At 42.1% G+C, this 7,524-nt stretch overlaps 1 long non-coding RNA gene across 1 annotated transcript; it reads right to left on the bottom strand.

The window, feature by feature from the left end:
• On the bottom strand, positions 1–7,524 carry LOC144892582 (uncharacterized). Its single transcript, XR_013623782.1, has 3 exons — positions 5,585–7,524; positions 5,285–5,433; positions 1–2,890 (listed from the first exon to the last, which is right to left on the bottom strand). It is a non-coding gene; the product is annotated as an uncharacterized LOC144892582 (long non-coding RNA).

The raw sequence follows: 7,524 nt of genomic DNA on the forward strand, positions 1-7,524 counted from the left end.
TTTGAAAATTATTTTTCTAACACCAACATTCAATCTCTATGCTTTTCCAGGATGTTATCCTCGAAATCTATTTAACCACTTCCATATCGTACGTAAATTATGATCCAAAAAAAAGAGGAGGGTTTGATGAATGTTTGCGACTCCACTCAAATGAAACGTCATAATTGCAAATTCAATTATTATCACAATTCCCGTGATCATTGTAGGTGAAGATTGGTCAAATATTTTTTTTATTTTGTACGTCAGCGTTTTAAGTTATTATAATTTATCTGTCGGCATGTAATGCCACTTAATTCTAGCAGCGATTGACTATACTTTGATCAAAGTTATTTAAATGCCAAATAATGTGTGACAACTTTCTTACGATTCTTTGCCATGAATGTAGAGTATACGTGCATGCTTTAACGCAATGGTGAATTTTGTATTTTAAAATGATAACAGCTAACGTGACCCTGTATAAGCTTTTATGATTTCGCTCTTATCTCGCAGATGGGTTTTTATTTATTCATTCACAGGTGGACGTAGGCATGGTCTTGTACAATTCCTTGCATTAGCAGCACCCGTCCCGATGTGCAGCGGTCGTGGTTTTTATTGATTTATCCGTTTAATTTGTTCATTTTTGTGTGGGAAAAAAGCGTGTTTAAGACATCTCGCACCATGGGAATAAATTATATCGATTATAAATAACGGTTATGCAGACACTGCACGTTTTAAAAGGGTCCCGAGTGTAAAACTTTGTCGCCAACATGATGTAACACTTTGATCACTATGGATTGTCTGTCCGTCAAGGCGTCCAAATCGAGCAAAACAATTAGGAGAAGTTCCCCACTTTGGATACGACTAATAAAATTATGAAATAAAAGGCTTTCTACAAACCATTCAGAATAATTAATTTAAGTTCGATGATTTTCTGAGTCAAACCTACATGTTTGTTTTCGTTTTATATTAAAGGATATCATTTTCACCATGAACTATATCAAGACTTTTCATGGCAGAAACTCGACCTGATCCACAAAAGACAATTGAGGACTACCAGTCCATCTCCTCCAGAGCGAGTCAGATGGATTTCCATGGTTTATATAAAGATTCAAATGACAGCCTGGTGTTGGCTTAGCGGTTCGGGTGCCGGCTTGGGATCCTAGGATCCTGGGTTTGAATCCCGGTCGATCGCCTAATTGACGCCAGGGGGGTTGACTCAGCCTCTCATCCTTCCGAGGTCGGCAAATCGAGTACCAGTTTACTGGCAATTCCCTGTGTGTCGCAAGGAGCGACTAACGGGGTTGGTGGCAGGAAGGGCATCCGGCCATAAAACATCGCTTCAATAAGGGGACCATGGTGCCCGAAAAAGGCCAACCCCTGCTCTGTGGGGAAAAATGGCCTCTAAAGGTGGTTCTATATAAAGATTCAAATTCACCTTATGGCCACCTCTTTTCTTCAACTCTTGAATTGTGTAGCGTTTCAGACATTCATTTTGACTTCATCGGCACACAGCTCTCTTCTTAAAAACCCTCAATCTCGAAAGTTTTCAAGAACAAACCTGGATCCACTGGAGCACGTATAGCTCATTGGTTTTTCACATGACATCTTTACAACCTATAGGATGCTATAAAGATTTGCATGTGACCAAATTGAATCATATATATGCCATGGAAATCCATTTGATTCAAACAGGTCGAACAACAACCCACGTGGCTTTGAGGTTCACTCAAATGCTGTCACAGCTATACATTCCTTGGAATACCATTTGATCGATTCCACATTTCTCGCATACTGTTGCGTTTGGGTCATGTACATGCGGCTCAGTTTATGGCCATTTGAGGGGGAACACGATGAAGTACTTTAAAAATAAACAACAACCTTAAGTTTGAGCGTGTTGAGTGGTAAATGGTGTCTAGCATGTATCATCATTTTACATTAATCGACTAATGCATATATGGTTGTGGAATCGTGAGCCAGTTTATGTGCTCTTGGATCTTCCACTGCGGGCCAAACCACTTGCAGAACGACTAGTGATGCAACCTATTGGGCTTTTGTATAAAATCCATCAATCCCAGAAAATGCAAGCCTCTGCATTCCACGGATTATTCGGCACCAAATTTGTCAAGTTCAACGAGCAGAAATTACGCCAAGGAACGGAAATGACATCAGAACACAATTATTGCATAAGGGAGGAAACAACACTGACAAATTCAAGCGAGGTCTTATTTTGGCTGTTAGTTCCTTATGCACAGGTCTAAGCGAACAAATAATTTCCAAAAAAATAAAAGTAAAAATACCTACGGGCGAACCCACAAGTGGACCGGAGGCGGCGGCGACCATTTCTCGCGGTGGTTTCCTCACTGTGTGTGCAACCAATATGTCCCCTGCTCCCTTCTGTAGCCTATACCTGTGTTTCACGTTTGCGACGGCTGTGTAGTTGAATAAAAGCAGACGCTGTAGTCAATAAAATGACGTTTCACAGCATATGATCGGCTTGTGTGGTTATGATTTGTATGAGAGAAATGCAACATGTGTGACCCAGCACCATGGACAAGACCGCAGCACAATGCAACATGATGGCTCATGCCGCAATGGCTCCCACTGAAAACTCTTGGTACAGAGGCCTCATGATGTTATATACACAATGATGTTGGTGTAAACTCTCCAAACTTGTAAAATTTAAAAATAAAGGGAAGTGTTGGGGCCAGACTGCATCAAGATCATCATTGTGTTAATTTAAAGACAACCCTACCAAGGGTATGTGTACAAGATCAGTTGATGAGTATCAGACATGGGCTGGACTTTGGCCTGAGATGCAGCAACACCTCATTCAAACAACATCTGTGCCCAGCTACACCGATCCTCCATAATGTCACCACACCATGCAGCAAGTGCACGGAATGAGGCTCACCTATGTGGAGGAATTGGGGAGGAGAGACTATTGTCACACAATTTGAGAATCAAGTGGAGCGGCTGAATGAGTAGTATGTGTTATTGTATCAGTAATTCAAAACACAAACAGTTGAAATACCTCCTTTAGTATTTTTGGGAGATGCTTCACCTTCAAATTCAACCTTGTCCCAACATTCCATAACTTTTCACCTCAACCCTCGATTCAGCACTCTTTTATAAATCCTCTCGTGAATGACTCGGCCTCTGTATTTTCAACCTAAACCACGAGTACTTCTTCAAACTCCACAAGTTTGGCTGTTGCTGCTCTTCCTTTCCAGTATACAACTATTCTTAAAACCTGAATCTTGAAAGTTGAAAAAGCTTTAATTCCATTTGATTGGTGAAACAAGTTGTCTGCAGGACTATCACAACGGAGGGCCACACAAACTAAAGACACCCATTTCAATGTGGCCCTGCACACTCCACGCTCTCTACCTGTTGGTGAAATTTGAACATGGAAGAACATTGACAATGAAGACTTATTGGTCAATAACAACAGCTATGAATACACATGCAAACACAGGCCAAATGCACATCAAGGCCGAAATCAATAAGAAGAAGAAAAGCTCCCATGCCGTACAAACTGTGACCAAGGCACAACATCTGTATTTTAATGCAAATAAATACTCAGATCAAAGAAGTGATGGAAAATGTGCTTGGCAGGCAAGGAAGTGGGCAAACAAAATACCTTCGTACCTCTGCCAGGCTGAACAGTTTACATTTTATGTCCGCTGATAAGCTGCATCTGGATTCGGACTTCAAACAAAATCGAATCTGCTTGCTCTTCTCATATACCCAACTCGTCCACCTAGTTCTGTTTTAACTCGTCCACAACTTTTTGAGATATCGTGCTATATATCATTTTTGGCCCGATCTCTCAATGGTGAATAAGCACTTAAAAAATTCTCGTATCTGGATCTGGATTCGTATCTTCACCAAAATTGAATCAAGTCGTCCTTATCACACACCCAACCTGTCCACAAAGTTTTGTCCAAATCCGTCCATAAAATTTTGAGATATCCTGCTCACAAACAGACAAACAGGGGTGAATACATAACCCCCCGTCCACCTTGGGTGGCAGAGATACCAAATAGTCTTGGGAATGGAATACTTTCTGCCTTTGGTACAACCCTGCTGAATGAACCATATACTCAACCAAATGATATTGCATACCTCGATATGGGTGGCGTGGTTGATTCTTCAAGTACAGCACTTGTATGTATAAATAATATTTAAAGTGCCGAGTGCAATGTAGTTTATTGGAATATTACTTATTAAACTGGCCTGAAATTCCTTAAAGTAAAAATATATATTGTATGTAGGTATTGAAGCATATATATTTAAAGTTGTCATTGAAGTTTTTGAAAGACAACTTGTTAAGCTCTACACAAAATCTGAATTAAACTTGCAAAACAAACGTTGCCTTTTTAGTTTAACTACGAAGGCCTTGAAGGGGTTCGGGTATGGACAAAGCTAGCTGGATGCGGTCGTATAACGATTGAACCCGAGATGTACAGTGCACATGACATCCATATGGAACAAAATATTCAATTTATTTTTTAAAACCATGATCTCTGTGAAGTGGAATATATTTGCCAAATTAGTGGATAGCTTTAAGTTTAGCAGATTAATCAAATGACTCGACCCACCACCTATCTTCAAAGTTAAACATTCTATTCCAGAAGGCCTCATGGAAGGCACAACAAATCGTTTAAACAGAGGGCAAGCACAAAGAGGACAAGGAAGAGCAATCAGAGATTGCAAACCCTCGCCAGGATGTCTTTTCAGTGGTTTTTAAGGCTTTTTTTTGTGTTAAAACAAATATGGCGGCCGAACCACGTGACCGATGACGTCACCATTATTTTTTTTTTCTATACTAATTTATTCCTAGATTATGCTCAAGAAATTTCATCTTGATCGGATGAAGTTTTCTATTTGTCGAATTATGACGTCATCATTAACATATTTTATTCCCCATGGAGAGTTCTTTATAATGAGCCATGTCTCAATTTTTTCTATTCAGCACTTTTGGAGATATAGAGGTGCAAAGTTTTTTGGTTTTTCCAAGGTGGCGGCCGAACCACGTGACCTATGACGTCATAATTATCATAAAAAAATTATACAGGTGGAGTTGCACCTTTGGTGAAAATTTCCTGTCAATCGGACCAACGGTTGCAGAGAAAATCATATTTATTCTGTGCGGACAAACAAACAAACACACACACACACACACAAATAGACAAACGGACTCAAATGCAATACCCTCTCCTCTGGCGAGGGTAACAAAACAACATTAGATGTAACATGAGGGATCAGATTTGTGTTATTTTAGTATGAGGGGAAAAACACTCACCTCATAATGCAAGGAGCAAGAGATTCAAACCGGTGTCTTAAATGAATTTGTCTACTGTGTCCAAAGTCTGTCTTTTTTTTAAGGAGATTATGCACCATTTCCTCCACGGGCTTTACAATGTAGAATGCGATTATGGTACTCGAGTGCACCTGTAAAGCAAAACATGTACCGTCTCACTCCCAGCAAACCTAGATTAACGCACCGGGCAAGACTTCAAATGGAGACAACATTTTCCTGTGCAGAGATAACATAAAGCAAGTCCCGAGAAGGATAAATGCAATGACAACGGTAATAGAATACCCGACTCGGTGGCGTAATGGTTGCTAGCTGTTGGAGGATCGATCATGGACAAACGATGCTGAGAAGGCAATGGCAAACAACCCAGTGTAACCCTTGCCAAGAAACTGCTTCGGCAGCACCGACGCCCTGTAAAGAGTATGGTCCATCAAAATCAAAGCAACAGCAGAACATGGAATGCTTCTCGTCAGGGGGAAACGGGATAAGGGGTCAGCATTTGAAGACGTGAAAAGGCACATTTTCTGACCCTCCGCCTTCCCAACCGACCATCTTTTCCGTTGCACATCCTCTTCCGCACAACTCTCTGTCCTCAGATTTCTTCCCTCCAACCCGTTTTCCTTTTATCAATCCCCATCCCCACTCCCACCAAGTGTGTAATTTGCAGATTGCTCTCGGATGGAAACGCCATTCTTTGTGTTGCTCAGAAAGCACTTCATAGATTTTTGCTTTCTGTCGTCATTATACATGACGGGTAGTGGCTTTTTACCCCCTCCCCTTGACCCCCAACAAATACTAAGCTTTAAAAAGGACCTTTACTTTTCCTTGGAGTTCAGACTATTCGTTTAGTTTCTCCTAATTCACCTTCCTTCCCTTTTCTCTCCATACTCACAAATTCCCCCACCTGCATTTCTTAAGTATATTCTTCCACTTTCATTTTTAACATCACTCCCCTCACGACCCTACAACCAGACCCATGCATATGTAATAAAGAGATGACCCCTAAAGTAATGACCCAACATCAGCATCATTCCTGGTTTGGTTTCAATCTCCTTCCGTTCTATTTCTTGTATAGACTGGAAAACATCCCATTATTTATGAACCAACAACAAAACGGCCCATTATCCCATAACTAAAAGTGTTTTTAATTCGGACATAAACTTGGAATATTTATTACAAGCTTCTCAGTGAAATTTTAAATCTACTGTACAGAAAACTTTTCTTTTTTTGAGTTTCACCATCACAATTTCCCCAGACGATTGTCTGCTCAACAGAAGCGAGCGTTTAAAAGATAGAAGGACCACTCTCCTCACCCCCAGAGCCGTAGATAGAGAGAGTTAGGTCAACCCGGTTTCAACTGGTCTGCCCTATGATTGGTTAAGCGCTGTCATGTGATTCACAGGCGCCATGTTGTTACCCAACCTCCGTAACTAGCAGAACGCGCATCGCATTGCATGCATTCGCTTAGTGGAAGTTGGGATGGATGAGGGGAAGTTGGGATGGATGAGGGGAAGGAGGGATGGATGAGTGAAAGGATGGATGGATGAGTGGAAGTTGGGATGGATGAGTGGAAGTTGGGATGGATGAGTGGAAGGATGGATGAATGGAAGGAGGGATGGATGAGTGGAAGGAGGGATGGATGAGTGGAAATGGGGATGGATGAGTGGAAATGGGGATGGATGAGGGGAAGGAGGGATGGATGAGGGGAAGGAGGGATGGATGAGTGGAAATGGGGATGGATGAGTGGAAATGGGGATGGATGAGGGGAAGGAGGGATGGATGAGTGGAAGTTGGGATAGATGAGTGGAAGTGGGGATGGTTGAGGGGAAGGAGGGATGGATGAGGGGAAGGAGGGATGGATGAGGGGAAGGAGGGATGGATGAGGGGAAGGAGGGATGGATGAGGGGAAGGAGGGATGGATGAGTGGAAGTTGGGATGTATGAGTGGAAGTTGGGATGGATGAGTGGAAGGATGGATGAATGGAAGGAGGGATGGATGAGTGGAAGGAGGGATGGATGAGTGGAAGGAGGGATGAATGACGGGAAGGAGGGATGGATGAGGGGAAGGAGGGATGGATGAGTGGAAGGATGGATGGATGAGTGGAAGTTGGGATGGATGAGTGGAAGTTGGGATGGATGAGTGGAAGGAGGGATGGATGAGTGGAAGGAGGGATGGATGAGTGGAAGGAAGGATGGATGAGGGGAAGGAGGGGTGGATGAGTGGAA

The sequence above is a fragment of the Myxine glutinosa genome, chromosome 6 (assembly GCF_964187855.1).
Source record: "Myxine glutinosa chromosome 6, kmMyxGlut1.1, whole genome shotgun sequence".
Lineage (NCBI taxonomy): Eukaryota > Metazoa > Chordata > Myxini > Myxiniformes > Myxinidae > Myxine > Myxine glutinosa.